The following is an 18114-nucleotide window of genomic DNA, read 5'->3' on the forward strand; positions in this document are numbered from 1 at the left end:
TTGGAGGGCAACTACCTCCCCCCACGCCCATCATTTCCCCAAACACATCCAATCAATCAATCCCCAAATCAATCCAATCAAAATTTTGAGATTTTCATTTTGTTCAGCGTAGTTGATTTCCAGATAGAAAATATCTTTTTGAGGAGGAAACTCCCCCACAACCCTCAGGGCAAGGGTTTTCAGATATGCCCTGGGGACATATAAGGTTTGTATAGAAGGCGTTGTAGTAGAAACTTCAAAAAAGGCTCTTTCGATTGGAAATTCAAAGGGCTAGTGCACTTTTCAATAGTTGAAAGTGATTGGAGGGCAATTAGCCTCCCCCCCAACGCCCATCATTTCCCCAAACACATCCAATCAAAATTTTGAGATAGCCATTTTTTTCAGCGTAGTTGATTTCCAGATAGAAAAAATATTTATGAGGAGGACACTCCCCTACAACCCTCAGGCCAAGGGTTTTAAGTTATGCCCTGGGGGCATATAAGGTTTTTATAGAAGGCGTTGTCGTAGAAACTGCAAGACAGACTCATTCGATTGGAAATTCAAAGGGCTAGTGCCCTTTTTAATAATCGAAAGTGATTGGAGGGCAACTAGCCCCCCCACGCCCATCATTACCCCAAACACATCCAGTCAAAATTTTGAGAGCCATTTTGTTCAGCGTAGTTGATTTCCAGATAGAAAAAATATTTATGAGGAGGACTCTCCCCTACAACCCTCAGGGCAAGGGTTTTAAGCTATGCCCTGGGGGCATATAAGGTTTTTATAGAACGCGTTGTCGTAGAAACTTCAAGACAGACTCATTCGATTGGAAATTCAAAGGGCTAGTGCCCTTTTTAATAATCGAAAGTGATTGGAGGGCAACTAGCCCCCCCACGCCCATCATTACCCCAAACACATCCAGTCAAAATTTTGAGAGCCATTTTGTTCAGGGTAGTTGATTTCCAGATAGAAAATATGTTTTTGAGGAGGACACTCCCCCACAACCCTCGGGGCAAGGGTTGTAAGTTATGCCCTGGGGTCATATAAGGTTTTCCCCTACAACCCTCGGGGCAAGGGTTTTAAGTTATGCCCTGGGACATATAAGGTTTTTATAGAACGCGTTGTCGTAGAAACTTCAAAAAGGGCTCATTCGATTAGAAACTGAAATGGCTTGTGTCCTTTTTAATAGTCGAAAGTAATTGGAAGCCAACTAACACCCCTTCCACACCCACCATTTCCCCAAACACATCCAATCAAAATTTTGAGACAGCCATTTTGTTCCACGCAGTTAAAGTTTAGGAAATTATACCTTTGAGTAGGACACTCCCCCCCCAGTCTTCAGAGCAAGGGTTATAAGTTATGCCCTGGGGGCATATAAGTTCTTATTGAAATCTGTCGTAGAAAGTTGAAAAAGGGCTTATTCGATTGGAAATTCAAAGGTCTAGTGCCCTTTTTAATAGTCGAAAGTGATTTGAGGGCAACTAGCCCCCCTGTCTCGCCCACCTTTTCCCCAAAGACATCCAATCAAAATTTTTAGATAGCTATTTTGTTCAGTGTTTCGGATTTCCAGATAGAAATTATGTTTTTGAGGAGGACACTCCCCCACAGCCCTCAGGGCAAGGGTTGTAAGTTATTAGGTTGGTTGTAGGTTTTTACTGAACGCGTCGTCGTAGAAACTTAAAAAGGGGCTCATTCGATTAGAAATTGAAATGGCTAGTGTCCTTTTAAATAGTCGAAAGTGATTGAAAGGCAACTAAGACCTCTTCCACGCCCACCATTTCCCCAAACATATCCAATCAAAATTTGTTGATAGCCATATTGTTCCACGAAGTTTAAAGTTCAGGAAATTATACCTTTGAGCAGGACACTCCCCCCAGAGTCTTCAGGGCAAGGAAAGTATGTTATACCCTGGGGGGATATAAGGTTTGTATTGAAATGTTTGTCGTATAAACTTGAAAAAGGGCTCATTCGATTGGAAATTCAAACGGCTAGTGCCCTTTTGATAGTCGAAAATGATTTGGGGGCAACTAACCCCCCTCTCTCGCCCACCTTTTCCCAGACACATCCAATAAAAATTTTTAGATAGTCATTTTATTCAACGCAGTTGAAAGTTTTGGAAATTAGGTCTTTAAGGATGACAAACCATCCCCCCCCCGACAACCCTCAGGGCAAGGGTTTTAAGTTATGCCCTGGGAGCCATGCCATGTAAGCTTTTTATTGAAACGATGTTGTAAAAACATCCAAAAGGGCTCATTCAATTGAAAATTGAAAGGGCTAGTGCCCTTTTAATAGTCGAAAGTAATTGAAGAGCAACTAACCCCCTGTCACGCCCACCATTTCCTCAAACACATCCAATCAAAATTTTGAGATATCCATTTTGTTTAACGTAGTCGAAAGTTCTGGAAATTGCGTATTTTAGAATAATAGCCCAATCAGAACTTTCAGTGCAAGGGTTGTAAGTTATGTCCTGGGGGCATATAAGGTTTATATAGAAAGTTGTTGTAAAAATTTCAAAAGGGGCTCGCTTGATTGGAAATTGAAATTGCCCTTTTTAATAGTCGAAAGTGAGTGGAGAGTAATTAACCCCCCTCTCACGCCCTCCATTTCCAAAAAACACATTCAATAAAAGTTTAGAGATAGCCATTTTGTTCAGCGTAGTTGAAAGTTCTGGAAACTATGTATTTAAGGATGACAAACCCCCAGAGTCCCCAGGGCAAAGGTTGTAAGTTATGCCCTGGGGTATATAAGGTTTTAATGATAGAGTTGTCGTAGAAACTTCAAAAGGGGCTCATTCGATTGGAAATTGAGAGGGATAGTGCCCTTTTTAATAGTTGAAAGTTATTGGACGGTAACTAACCCCTCTCTCACGCCCACCATTCCCCCATACACATCCAATCAAAATTTTCAAATAGCCATTTTGTTCAACGTAGTAGAAAGTTCTGGAAACTAGGTCTGTGAGGATGACACCCCCCCCCCCAGCCCTCAGGGCGAGGGTTGTAAGTTATCCCCTGGGTGCATATAAAGTTTTTATTGTAAAGCGCTGTCGTAGAAACTTCAAATGGGCTCATTTGATTGGAAATTGAAAGGGCTAGTGCCTTTTTTAACAGTGGAAAGCGATTGGAGAAAGACTAACGCCCCTTTCACGCCCACCATTTTCCCAGACACATCCAATCAAAATTTTGAGATAGCCATTTTGTGTAACGTAGTTGAAAGTTCTGGAAATTAGATTTTGGAGAATGACAACCACCCTCACAGCCCTTAGGGTGAGTTTTATTTATGCCCTGGGGGCATATAAGGTATTTATAGAAAGTGTTGTCGTAGAAACTCAAAAAGGGCTCATTCGATTGGAAATCGAAAGGCCTAGTGCCCTTTTTAATAGTCAAAAGTAATTGGAAGGCTTGACATTTTTATAGTAAAGATCGACGTGGTATAATGTATTATTTTGTTGTTGTTGTTGTTGTTTAGACCAGGCCACTTTTTATCGAAGGAGTAAGTCGAAAGTGACTGGAGGGAAACTAATCCCCCTCCCACGCCCACCCTCCCATTTGAGTTTATGTTTAAAAACTAAATGTTGCCATAAGATTAAATCAAAATGCACTGTGTTAATGCTAATTCCCAATAAGGCATATCAGCAGTATCCCAAGAACGACTGAGGGTATTATGTTCAAACTTTTGGGGCTGCTTCTGCTCTTAAAATTTAACCAAATCAAAATAGCGTAAGTGTATCCAAGCTATCAAAGAAAGTAAACAGATTTTTTTGCGAATGGTATCAAGTTTTTCATTTCAGGTCAACTATAGGAGGTGTGAAACTAAAATAAACAGTACTAGTTGTGTCCAGATTTTTAAGAGGGTGTATGCTGTTAAAAATTGCTGAAAATTTTTCTCCAGCATACAAATAGCAGGCCAAACTATAAATTCTTAAAAAAACGAAAAGACTTAAAGTATTATTTCTTTTTCTCTGAAAAGACTATGTCAATATAAAACGAGCAGAAATTAATTAAAAAAAACTTTTTCCAAAAAATAAATGCAAAATATGTTCTGGCCTTGGGAAGGCATAGGGGGTTTTGAGCCCAACTTATGTTAATTTCTGCTCGTTTTGAATTTGACTCGGTTATTTATTGTAATTTCTGTTCGTTTTGGGTTTCATTTATTTATCGATGCTGATTTGTGGTAGTTTCACTCTTGGTAGATTATTTGATTTTATTTTGTCTCAATTTTTTATTAAATGGAGGTCTTTACTTTTCTTTGAAAAAACTTATTTTGTGGAAAGTTGTTTTAATTAATATATAGGAAAAGAGAAATGTTACCATTTCAAATCTCTGAGAACAAAGCTCCTGGTAGCACTAGTCTGCCCCTCCCCAAGATATTTCTTGGCGAGGCTCATGATGCCCCACCTCACCTTTTCCACCTTTGTGCTGTTATGTATGCAAATATTATGTTATGCTACATAGATAAAAATTATCGCAATGGGAGAGGCACTATTACCCTTACCCCCACTAACACCAACAACAAAGGCATATGCCAAAATTGTTTCGAGATTCAAGGGATATTAGATATCAATTTTCTAAACCCCTCCCCCCTTCACAAAACTCATTCTATAATTATCTGAAGGTTGAAGGTTCTGAAGGTTCTGAAACTGCACTCTATGAAGCATCTGTCCCCCTCCGCCTACACAGTGACTCACTGCCCCTCGTTCATAATAGCTGATGCACACTTATTGATCACTGTGTATAATTTTAATTATGAAACATGAAGCAAATCAGTTTAGTTAAATAAAACTTGAAAATAAATGTCAAAAGATAACTTCTTAAACCACATAGGCCTGACATCACGTAAATAAAGAAAAACGAGCAAAAATGGGGTTTTTATAGGCCAAATGACAATACTGAAAAAAAACAAAGCGAATATTTCGAAAGGACAGACGCCTCTCTTCTTCAGTACAAAACGAAACGATGGCTTTTATTGATACATCGTTTCGTTTCGCGCTGAAGAAGAGAGGCGTTTGTCCTCTCGAAATATTCGCTTTGTTTTTTCAGTATCTTCATTTGGCCTATAAAAACCCCATTTTTGCTCGTTTTTCTTTCTTTATATAAATGTCAGAATTTGTTTTCACCAAGAAGGTATCACCCCGCAGCACCCTTATTCAGGCTTAATGTAAATGAAAGGAGATGAGAGATTAATTCCAACACCCCCACGCCCATTTCTATATTTATCTGAAGGCTCATGGAGAGTTAGACAATTTTGGTATTGAAATGTGCTCTTTTATGCAACTGACAACACCCCCCCCCCCCTGCACAATGAACCACCTTCTTAATATCTGATGCACAGTTTAACGTCACTAAACATATACATGAAAAATCAATAGAACCAACTTAGTTAAATTAAGCATTTAGACAAATGTTTATATTAACCATTTATCTTGTACAGACTACATGACTTTTCAGGAAAAAAAGTGTTTTCATATGGCATTACTTCCTCTGCAACTGGGAAACTCAATGTATAGTTTTTTGATACTTTTGAATCAATTGGCTATCAGAATTTCAATTGATAGCATCTTGTTCCTCTTTGGGGTAAAATCATAGTTGGTGCCATAAAATGGCAGAAAACACCACTTTCCCGTGGCACAATCTTTTTGGTCACTTAAAAACTTTACTAGATCTTTTAATTTCTGTTTTAATAAGCCGATTCCCGATCTTCTAGGACCATTGTTTCGATATGACCGCCCCTGGGGGAAAAAACGAAAACAAACAAATATGCATCCAAGATTTTTCTTCTGGCAAAAAATGCAAAATTACACATTTTTTTAGATAGGAGCTTGTTGAAATCTCCATAGTAGGGCTCGCTGATATGATGAATCTGATTATGGGCTTTTCATTAAGATCACAACTGTTTGGGGGTGTTTCCCTGTTTTTAAAAAATCAGGCAAATTTCCTCAGGTTCACAGCTCCTGATGGGTAAAATTAAAATTAATGAATTTTACATAATTGGAATATCCATAAAAAGTCAATTCGTCTGATGTATTAATTGTTATCAGGATTCCTTTTTGTAGTTTCGCTTGCTATTGGGCCGAGTTGCTCCTTACTTACATTTTACCATGAACTGTTTCACTAAAGAACTCAAGGGGTATTTTATCACCCATATCCTTGAAAATTTACAAAAATTTTCCAATTTTGAAACTTTTGGCCTAGGTCGAACTTTGAATCTATTCATGGTAAACAAGTGGGGAAAATCAAAAGACAGTATATTCAACCAAGACAACCAAGCTATCAAAATAGGGTATCTTTAATACCTGAGAAGCGACTGGGAAAACCGTGTTAGACAGGTACAGATCGATATGAGAAAAAATAAAAATGTTTCAAAGATTGGTTGTATATTTGTGTGATTAAATAAAAATAGGACAAGGTTTTTAAACTGAAAGTAAGCAGCAACATTGAAACTTAGAACAAACAGAAAGTATTACATATAGGAGCGGGGCTGCCCCTTCCTTATTTCTCACTCTTTACACTAAAGTCTTAATGTTCTTTAAAAATACTTATCATTCAAATTGAAAGGCCCTGGTGTTTGAGCAGTCTTTCTTAAAGAATTGCATCAAAAAGTCCAACTTTAGCATAAAGGGCAAGGGATAAGGAAGGGGCAGCCGCCTCATATACGGAATAGTTTCTGTTCACTTTCAGTAGCAATGTTTATTAATTTCTAATATTTTCACAGATTTTTCTGGATAAAGCTGATACTTGTTAGATATTTTGTCCCTTATATTTCAGGCTGGTAATGGATAGGGGCATTTCTTCAATATTCCTGAAGATTTGGTTCTTCAAGTACCACTTTGTCACTCCAAGGAATTAAAAAATTTTGTTTTTTACGCATATCCTTCTAAGCTTAATAGATTTAAGCTTAACAGATTTAAGTGGATCAAAAGAAATGGGAAATAGTGCAGAGCCTGATTTTTAGCAATTTTACATAGCTGTACTAGGGCTAAATTATTATTAATAGTGCAAGCCAATAGGACTATTATGACTTGAATTTAAAAGCATAAAAGGGCCACAGATGTCCTCAATAATTTATTTTTGGACAAAATTGTCACTAAAGCTCAGCATGCAACATATTATTTCAAACTAATGGTATCCAATCTTATTAATTAGAATTGAAATTTAGTCCAGATATAATTCAGACTTGAGTAATTATGTCCAACTTCAGTGTTTAAGAAATTAGTGTCTAATTTTAGTGTGTTTGGTTCAATTCTATTTGTGCTAATTCTAATTGCTTCCGTCAATAAAAGAAGGCATAAATACAATAATAGGCAAAGACAACATACCTTAAATTACCTTAAATCACACTGTCCAGCGAAATAAGGAAAGATCCTGGAAAGTCACTGATCAGTGATAATGAGGAGTCACTGATTAGGCGGCGTCCCACTCTGTTTTCCATGGTTTGGTGAACCATATATTATCAATGGCGCTCTTGAGTGTAGTGACAGAGGGAGCAGTGACAGCTGCATTGGGAAGACTGTTCCAGGGGCCCACCACTCTATTCAAGAAGTAGTGGTTGCGGAGTCTGCTGTGAGCTCTCTTCCTGGGCAGCTTCTTACTATGCCCTCTTGTCCTGAATGATTCGTCAAGTTGTAAAGGACTCTGAGAAGAGGAATCAGCATGCAGTAGCTTGTAAGCCATAATAACATCGCCCCTCCGCCGTCTGTAGACGAGTGTTGGGAGCTGTAGTTTGTTCAGGCGGGATGGATAGTCAAGGTTCTTGCATCCATCAATAGCTTTGGTTGTACGCCTTTGAACAGACTCTATTTTCTGTTGGTCACTCTTATTCAGAGGCGTGGCAACACATATCCCAAACTCCAGTAATGGTTGTACGAGACCCTTGTGCAGCTTCGTCATAACTTTAGATGATCTGCTATTTACTGTATGCTTAATTAGTCTGAGGGTCTGAGATGCTTTGGCAACCACTGTTTGTGTGTGTTTGTTGAATTATATTTCTTCATCGATGACTATTCCCAAATCTCTTTCAGCTACTAAGAACCCAATTAATTGTCTAGAGCCATCCCCCCCCACTCATATGGTACTGCCACTTCTCATTCTTTTTCCCGAAATATACCACCTTGCACTTCTGGATGTTAAACTCAAGCTTCCATTGGCAGGCCCAAAGGGAAAGTGCATCCAGGTCTTCCTGTATGGTGGCTCTAGTCGCTGACGACTCCGAGGGCCCAATAAGCTTTGCATCATCAGCATAGAAGCTCATCTTATTTCTTACAGCCCGTGGAGCATCATTAATGTAAATATTGAAAAGTGTTAGGCCCAAGATCCCTTATTTATAAGTTGTTGAAGAAAAAAATGGTATGCAGTATTGGCAAATTTTTAGTAACTGTATCATAGCTTAATCTTGGCCCCCTTTTCTTGCCATAAATTACTTATTTTGCTTATTTTTTCTTATTTCTGGACCAAATTTGATCTCAGACACAATTTATATTTGGCTAGTTGATTAGCCATTCCTTAAATAGTAATCAAGTTCTAAGAATTTTTTCAGTTTTTCTTTCCAAAACTTCAATTAGTTTATTATTCAACTATCACCAAGTCACTTTCCTTTTTGTTTTTGGGCACTTTGATACATTATATATAGCTGATAAAATGTTTATTTTAGCTTAGATGGTCATAATTTCTGTTCAATCATATACAGTTTCAATCATGGGATTTCTGATCACATTGAACTATTGACTCAAGCATTCTTTTTCTGACTTCAAAACATTAAGGCCATTTTCTATCATTTTATTGGTTTGAATACAAATTTAATCTATCAACATCATGATCTGTTGGATGTATCCTTAAAGGATTTTAATAAATCCTGACTATTTCATCTAATGATTTGCAGTCCAGACAGACAAGTTTTCCCTTAAATAGCTTTCTACAATGTTCTAGTGCCCTGCTAGCAATGAGGAAGGAGATTAAAAAGAGTACACATTAGTGCTATACATGGAAAAGGTAATTTTGCTTATTTTTAAAGCCAGGGGGCTGTAAGTTTCCTGTATTGGGTTTTGGCAATAGCTATTCTAATGGTGTACTTCGTTTAGATCCAACACAATCTTTGAGGAGTTTCAGGCCAGCTTCTGAAATTCCCATAAATTTGTTTTTGAAGTAAACTTTTACTATTAAGACTAGATAATAGTTTAATTTCATGAATTAGCACCAAATAACAGTTCTTTCCCTTAAATAGTTTTCTACAATGTTCTAGTGCCCTGCTAGCAATGAGGAAGGAAATTAAATAGAGTACACATTAGTGCTACACATGCAAAAGGTGATTTTGCTTATTTTTAAAGCCAGGGGGTTGTATGTTTCCTGTATAGGGTTTTGGCAATAGCTATTCTAATGGTGTACCTTTTTTTTAGATCCACCACAATCTTTGAGGGGTTTCAGGCCAGTTTCTGAAATTCCCATAAATTTGTTATTGAAGTAAACTTTTACTATTAAGACTAGATAATAGTTTAAATTCCTGAATTAGCACCAAATAACAGTTCTTTCTCACTAGCAATTTTGTTTTAAAATGTGTTTTTAATTTTCGTTATTATGGGCTGTTGGTGGTTCTTTACTAGTTACAGCTATTGCAGCAACCACAATGAGGCTACCACTGAAATCATAATGATTGCTTTTACTAATTACCAACTTTAACAGTTAAGGAAACTTAACCTGTCATCCTTTTATATTGGTACATGTTGTCATCGCAACTGACATCATTATATAGTTTTACTATAGCATCATTTATGGTTGCAAGCTACAATTATGATGTCATTTGTCATCTTGTACATGGAAATGCAGTTCTTTTTTTACAAAAATGTGTTATGTTTTTAACATTGTACTTGGTACTTACAAAAGCATGTAGATATAGTAATTTTCATTTAAATGAGCTCTTCTTAAACAGTTTTCAAGGATGTTCTAGTGCCCTGCTAGAATTGAAAAGGAAAAGGGGGTATAAAGAAGACACATCAGTCCTACCAATGCAAAAAAGAGATTATCCTTGCTGTTAAAGCCTGGGAACTGTAAGTTTTCTGTAAATGGTTTTCAGCAATGGCAAATCTAATGCTGAACTTGTTATTTTGAGCCAATACTATTTATGAGGGGTTTAAGGCTATTTCCCGAAATACCCATAAATTTGTTTTCATATCCACTTTTCACTATCAATATATAAAATAGATTTAATATACAACAAATGATCAAGCTAACCTTAAAAGAAACATTAACAACCCTAAGCAGGAGTAGGGCCAACACACCCTATGCTTTTTAAAGCCCAAAACATAATTTGCACTTTACTGAAAACAAAGTTCAAGTTAAATGTTTTTGGGAAAGGAGGGGGGCTCTTTGGAATTTAGCTTATGTTTTTAGTTTAATTAAGCTTATGTGTCAGCATTTGTTAGCACACTGGACAATTTTGTCAGCACATTATTTATATCTCCCCCCTCCCAAACCTAAAACCCAAGCTGCACCCCTGAATCAATGTGCTAACATCTAATGTCTTTCAATGGAAAATAATTTTAACAAAAGTCTGGGGACTCTGATCTTACCTCTTTAACTTTTTTTGCTAACTGTTTCTTCAATCTCTTCTCACTAGCGATCTAAGTGATCTAAGTGATCTCTTATCATGTGTCGACAGTGCTTGTAATTTGGCCCATGCTTCTAGGTCATCAATCACACTTAAGAATTTAAATTTGTCATAAAACAGAAAAGCTACCCTGGCCGTGGGCCAGGCTACGTCCTCATCGCCCCATCGGTCCCATGCCACCGTCAAGTATCTAACTAATATCTGTACCGTTTTTTCTAGTGGTCATCGCTTTGGTTGCACTAAAGCTCACGTTAAGGTTCCTCCTTCTTTTTATCTACCCCCAGGAAGAAAATTGCACCAATCTGTAAAAGATATAATTTGTAAGAGTCACTCATCCCCCTTTGGCCATCCTTTTTAGTACACCGCACCCAAGCAAAAATCTCCCACCAAAGTTCGTCAAACACAGCTCAACAATTAACAAACCGCTTTCAATTACCTACTCCCCCTCCTCTTTTAACCAGCTCACGTTCCAAACTCTTGAACAAGAAAAATCCTCGTTCCAATATCATACCCAGCCTCTTAGAAACGTCAGTACCCATCCCTCCTTCTCCTACCTCCCATCTTACCTTCCCATCTACCCGTTTCCTCCCTATCAAAAGTCCCCCCAATTTTCCTCCTTCTTACCCTATCTCCACGAAACCCCACCTCCAACCCATTTGTTTTATCCCTCATGCCCACCCCGTCAACGTGACTCAGGCCTGAGACCTTTTGTATTTAATAATGGTCTTGTAATAAATCCTAATTGTTCTTACTTCCCACCAAATGGAAACAAGTCGCACCTTCATCATCATGCTTCGTCTGAATCCTTGCCTGTTCCCCTTCCTCCAAATCCCCAAGGTAAATCCTTCAATTACCCTTCTTCTCCACAGCATCGTAATATAAATTTAGAACCCCACCCAGGAAATTCTCAAACTCATCAAGTCTCCCTGTCAAGATTCCCCAATTGGTTTGTTTTTCCTAAACTTTTAGTTACTAATGCGGAAAGTCTTAATTTTGAAAAGCTTACTGAACTTGAGGTGCTTTCAGAATCAAATCTAATAGATATTATAGCTATTACTGAAGTACAGTCCCGTGACCCACGGTCCCTGCGCCTGACAAATTATTCAGAGTTTATTAAACTCTGTCCTTTAGACCACCCACTTGGAAAAAAAGGCGGCGGTGTTTTGTTCTTTACTAAGAGTAACCTTTACCCAAAAGTTATTTGAGTCCCTAGTTTATCTGTGTATGATGAAATTCTCTGGCTAAGTATTAGACCAAAATTTCTCCCTTGTCCATTTAATATTATTGCAATAGCTGTTTTCTATTATTCCCCAAATCAAAATATCGAGTCAAAACGTAAATTCATGAAGCAATTGCAGACATGTGCTGATTTTGTTATTTCTAAGTACCCCAATGCTGGTCTTTTTTTTAGTTGGCGATGCCAACGACCTTAAATTGTATTATTTTTGCTCATCACTTAAATTAAAGCAATTTTTTAAAATACCAACGACTCGGGGAAATACCTCTCTTGATGTAATTTTAACTCATATGTATAAATTTTGCAGCCCTCCCTCAGCTTTGCCTCCATTACGTGGGAGTTATCATCTTTCGATTATTTTATCCCCCTCCTCAAATTTTAAGCATTCTTTCTCAATAACTTATGGCACTTATCCCCCTCTTCAAAATTCTGTTCTTCTTTCTTTTGGTATGTGGCTGAGTACTGAAGATTGGTCAGATGTTTATAGTTTAAAAAATCTTGATCAGAAAATGGCTATGTTCCACAAAAAGCTAATTGATAAATATCAAATTTATTTCCCTGAAAAAAAAAATTTAGAAAATGATCCAGTGACAAACCCTTTATTAACCAATCTATAAAAACGCTAATTAGAACCAAATTGAAGCTTTTCAAACATGGTACTAAGAAAATCAATAAACTAAGAAAATCAATTAAAAGAGACATTTGTAAATTGGCACAATCATACTACAAAAACAAGGTCGAAGAATTGTTCACTAATAAACCAAAAAACTGGTATTCTGAGGTTAAAAAGCTATGTGGCAGGAGGCTTGAACAGCTTAACTTCAATCTAACTGAGTCCCCTGATAATACTGCCAATAATCTAAATAAATTCCTTGCTTCCATTGTCCAGAACCTTCCAGCGTTATCCAACCAATTACCAACAGGAGCCCTTTCCACTTCTTTACCCACTTTTTCCCTGCCTGAAATAGAAAGAAGAATTCAAAAACTAAGAAAGACAAGTATGTCCTTTGGATATCTCCTTTCCTCTTATTAGTGCCTTTGGTGATTTCCTTTCTAATCCCTTGTCTTTCCTGTTTAACGAGATTACCGAGTCTGAACGAATTCCAAAATTTGGAAACAGGGTTTCATAACCTCTTTCAAAAAGAAAAAAGGAAAGCTTGGTTTTGAAGGCGTTAGTCCTATTACTCTTACTCCTATTTTCTCTAAACTTTATGAAGAATTCCTTGCAGATTGGCTAAAGGAAAAAATTCTACCTCTTTCTGACTTGAAGCAATTTGGGAACCTAAAATCCACCTCTACTTCCCACTACCTCGTTTCTCTTATTGACCATACCGGGAAAATCCTTGAAAAGCCTAATTCCTGGCTAAATTTAGTTTCCATCGACCTTCAGAAAGCATTTGACCTTGTTAACCATAATATTTTAAATGAGAAACTTGTCAGCAAGTTCAATATTGATCCCTTACTGGTGAAATTGGTTGCCTCCTTCTTAACATATAGATTGCAGGTTGTCAAATACCAGAATCATTATTCAAATCCTCTCCCTTTCCAAAATGTCATACCCCAAGGTAATCTCCTAGGTCCCCTACGTTTTTCAGTCATGATCAACAGCCTTGCAATGGAATTGCCTGATTGATGGAAATTTGTTGATGACCTAATGGTTGTTGAAACTTGCTTCAGAAATTTAATAAGCAACCCTATGAGTATCCTCAATGAAATTGGAGACAAGGCTTTGGACTTAGACATAACAGCAAACCCCTCTAAGTCTATGATAATGCCGATTTGTTTCCTCAAATCCTTGCCCTGTTTTCTTAATCCTATCCCTCCTGAAATTTCTGTGTCCTCATTTAAACTACTTGCCATCACCATTTCTTCAAATTCAAAGTGGGATATCCACGTTAAAGACATCATCCATAGAACTAATGTGTATATTGCCCTCCTTAAGCTCCTAAATAAATTAAGCGCCCCCCCCCCTTCCCACTACTTAAGGATTTACACATCTTTTGCCCACCTACATCTAGAATATGCTTGTCCAGTTTGGCACCCTGGTATCTCTTGCAAAGAATCAGAAAAAATCGAATCAATTCAAAAGAGAGCCTTGCAAATAATTTTCAAATAAGGCAAGGTGCCATACTCTCTGCTCCTAAAAAGAGCTAGTATGGAAACCCTGGAGCAAAGGAGGGTTTCATTGTGCCTCTGTTTAGCAAAAAATGCCATAACAAACCCTTGGACGGCAAGTATTTTCCCCGAACGTCACTCCCCATCTAGATTACGGCCACCTTGAGCTGTTTCTGAGCCCATCCCTGTTTTGTCCCCCATTTGCTGCATTACTACCAGATGCGAAAGAAATTTTGTCCCCCCCCCCCATTACAGAAAAAAATGAATAAAATGTCCCACTAGTTTCTTTTTTGGTGCCGCCCAGGTTCTTGCAATCATTTGCCTGTCCCTTCTCTTTTTTTTTTTGTTTTAGTTCCCCCTGTAATTCTTATATATTTTATATTTTGTTCTCTTTTTTTGTTGCTTATTCATTTATTTTTGTCCCCTCCCTCCCCCTCTTTCTTGACCAGTTTTTATCTTTTCAACTCTTTTATTGACTTTGTGTAGTTGAATTATTGACACTTTTTAGTGCCCCTTTTAATTTATATGTATTTATGTCCTGTTCTTGTTTGTATTTACTTTCTTATTTTGCCACCCCCCCTTTTTTATTTCCCTTTTAATTCTTTTTCTAATTTGTATTTGTGCAAGTTTAGTTTGACAGGTTTTTATCTTTTAAACTTTTTTAATTGACTTCTTACAGTGTAATTATTGACTTTTAAATGGTTGTTCATGATTTTTCTTTTTTCTTGTCATTTTTTTTGCATTTTTGCCAGTTTTAGTGCAACCATTCTCGACTCCAAAGCCCGAATTCAGCCCTTTGTGGGCTTGTGATAGAAATTTTTTTAAAATAAATATCTTATATTATCTTAAGGACATTGATAGATAGATAGATAGATTTTATTTCAAAACAAATATAAACAACACAAATAATCAAATAAAGCCAACAGGGAGCTAAGCTCAAAAAGGAAGGCTAACAACTATTACAATGAGTTCAAGTACACCAAAAATAAAGATAAAGAAGATAAACCAAAAAATATCCTAACATATAGAAGGGGAAGGACAAAGGAGGCTACCCCAGCACGGCAAAATCTAAAATAATATTAAGAAACAAATTATCAAAAAGAATCACCCTGTCATCAAATGTTAATAATATATTCTACTAATTTAGTCTTTAAAAGTGATTGGCTATTAAGATTTTTAAATTTACTATTTAATTTTAGCCTATTTGCTATAAAAGGGATTTGGTATCTCATTCAAAATTTATCTCTTTCACAATTAACCAAAGGGATTCTATATGCTCCAAAACAAGCCAACAAAGAAGCAAGTGAGCAAATAGGGGTAACAAGAATTGGTGATTCATAAAAATAACTTGCTGGAGACTGAATATCATAATGCCAGAGCAGTAATTGCAAATCCCTAAGTTGATTAAGGTTTAATATATGAAGAAATAAAAATAAAGTTTTTGTTTCAGAAAGATTTTTAAGTCATGCAAGACAATGAAAGAAAGTACCAAGGATTCTTACAGCTTTATTTTGCAATGTCTGGAGGGGTTTAAAATGATTAAGAAATGAATTTAGGTAAATAATGGGACAATATCTTAGGTATGATTCTATTAAAGAATGATAAAGAATTTTAATAATTGAAAAAGGAAAAACATCCTTTAATCGATGTAAACATCCTAAATTTTGGGCTAATTTTATACAGAGATTATCAGAATGACTACAGAAACATAAAAGCTTATCAAGAATAATCCCCAAATATCTACATGTCTTAACCTGCCTAATTTTACACCCAGAAACAACTAACTCATCAATCCCAACTTTGGCAACTCCTTGCTTAGATCTCCCAAAACCATAAAATCTGTCGTAGACAAATTGAGAACTGGACAATTACAAGAAAACCCCTGGATAACTGAATTCATTTCAGACGTTGATGAGGTTGTCATCATAGTTCTCTCTTAAATGTTCTATTTGGCAATGAGCAGCAAGATCTTAGCATTTTGATGAGTAAAAAAATGCTTAATGATATACAGACTAGTTACTTATGATGACAATGAGCAATAGTGTGACCAAAGATACCCATTCTGAATTTTTCAGAGCAAAAATTCCCTGTTCTAATGAGTCAAATGTTAGGCTATTATGTATCTTATTTAAAAGTGTATAATTTTCCTAATATTTAGTGTTTTATTGGGAAGTCATGAATGTAAAAGTGTTTTGTATTAGTTAGACACAAAAAGAAGGACAAATTCAAAAATTTTGTGAAAGGAGAGGACAGGAAGACACAGGTTAAAAAGAAGGACATGTCCTCTGAAAGGAGGATGTCTGGGGACTCTAGAAATAGACCTGCATCAAAAACAATGCCCAGAGGAAGTAGTCTGTCTTGATCCTTACAATTTGGCTGAATCCTGACTTACAAGGTTCAAAAAATTTAGGAAAAGGTGTGGCTGTTGCAAAGAGAACACTATAAAATTCTTGAAAAATCTAAAAAATGCTAAATCATACACTTGTATTATTCTTAAAAGCACTTCAATTTACTTCAACCCCTCTAATGTGCAAATATGTAGCCTAAAGTATATATTTCCTTTGGATTTTGACATATGTCACTCTGTTCTTTCAACTTAATACCTGTAAACTGATTTAATACTGAAAAAATCCAGAAACAGAAAATGAATGGGAAATTTATAATTAGGGCTATATATATGCACATTACAGAGGGGTAAAATAGAGTGAAGTGTATTTTTTTTAGGATTTTTCAGAATTTTAAAGTGTTTCTTTTTCAACAGCACCCATTGTATACTGAAACTTGGAAAATTGGTAAATTTTTGCAGTTCATATTATTGACTTACAAATGCAGTAAACATACCACTTGATATCTTTATTTTATGCTTTTTTCCAAATATACTAGTCATTTTTGTTGGAAATGAATTTTACCCCCACCCCTATATATACAGTACCAATTCAGGGTAGGCTATATATTTGCAGATTGGGGGGGGGGGGTTAAGTTTAAACTTACCTCTCATTTACATCAGAAATAAAATCTACCCTCACCCCCCCCCCACCTAATAAGCAAATATATACCTTGAATTGGTGTATATAGGGGTGGGGGTAAAATTCATTTCTGACAAAAATGATTTTTATATATGGAAAGAGGATAAAAAAAGGCATCAAGCAGTATGTTTACTTTATTTGTAAGTCAATAATATAAACTGCAAAAAGTTACCACAAAATGTTTCTTGATTAATCCAAGAGAATGAATCAATTGCTTGAAACCTAGGTAAATTTTTCATTATTCATATTATTGACTTATGAATAAAGCAAACATACCACCCCATGCCTTTTTTATGCTCTTTCCAAATATATTAATAATTTTTGTTGGGAATGAATTTACCCCCACCCCTATATATACCAATTCAGGGTATATATTTGTACATTAGGGGGGTGGGGAAAAGTTTAAACGTTTGCCTGTTATTTCAAGCAAATTTATGGTCCTATGTCAATTCTAAATTCTTGGTCAACCTTCTTAAGACCATAGGCGGACGTGCCTTCAATTCTTCAAGATTCGGGGAAATTTCGGGGAAAAACAAAATTGAATTTCGTTGAGAGAACGTGGGAGCGAAAATTCGTTTTAGCTTCGTTTTCAGGCTGCAGTAGGGCTTGGATCCGCGTATTGAATCAAAGCTTTTACACAGAGTAGGTTTTAAAGCCAAAATACGGGATTGGAGCCCGTATCGGAGAACCCTTATGGTTTTAGGCGTATATATTTTCATATAAAGGGGTGGGGGGTAGTGTTTGGACAGTTTGAAGTCAGAAAACAGAAAACAAGTTTTGCATGCAGACCCGCTATAATTTAACGAACCCCCCACCCCTCCCCTCCTAATGTGCAAATATACAGTCCAAATTGTTTCTAAAGTAACGAAGAAACCGGTTTGTTCTCGAGTTTTACACATCGTAAACTTGAGTGAGTTGTGCGTAATACATAAGTACCGGAATTTTTCATGGAGAAAGAGAGCCAGATTGCTCGGTATTATTTAAAAACGATCAGGAATTAAATTTAAAAAACAAATTCAACTGAAAGTAAGGAGCAACATCAAAACTTAAAACAAAATAAAATTAATACGTATATGAAAGGGGTTGCCTCCACTTCAGGACCTCGCTCTTTACGCTAAAGTTTTTTTTTTAGAAACTAAAAACAAATTTTATTATTCTATTAAACGA

General features: G+C 36.5%; 1 long non-coding RNA gene across 1 annotated transcript; it reads right to left on the reverse strand.

The window, feature by feature from the left end:
* Positions 1 to 12389: 12389 nt before the first annotated feature.
* Positions 12390 to 17268, reverse strand: LOC148944392 (uncharacterized). The gene is made up of 2 exons (XR_016142882.1): positions 16913 to 17268; positions 12390 to 12765 (listed from the first exon to the last, which is right to left on the reverse strand). It is a non-coding gene; the product is annotated as an uncharacterized LOC148944392 (long non-coding RNA).
* Positions 17269 to 18114: the final 846 nt, after the last annotated feature.

The sequence above is a fragment of the Artemia sp. Qi Xiang Cuo genome, chromosome 14 (genome assembly GCF_049724085.1).
Source record: "Artemia sp. Qi Xiang Cuo chromosome 14, ASM4972408v1, whole genome shotgun sequence".
NCBI classification, from domain to species: domain Eukaryota; kingdom Metazoa; phylum Arthropoda; class Branchiopoda; order Anostraca; family Artemiidae; genus Artemia; species Artemia sp. Qi Xiang Cuo.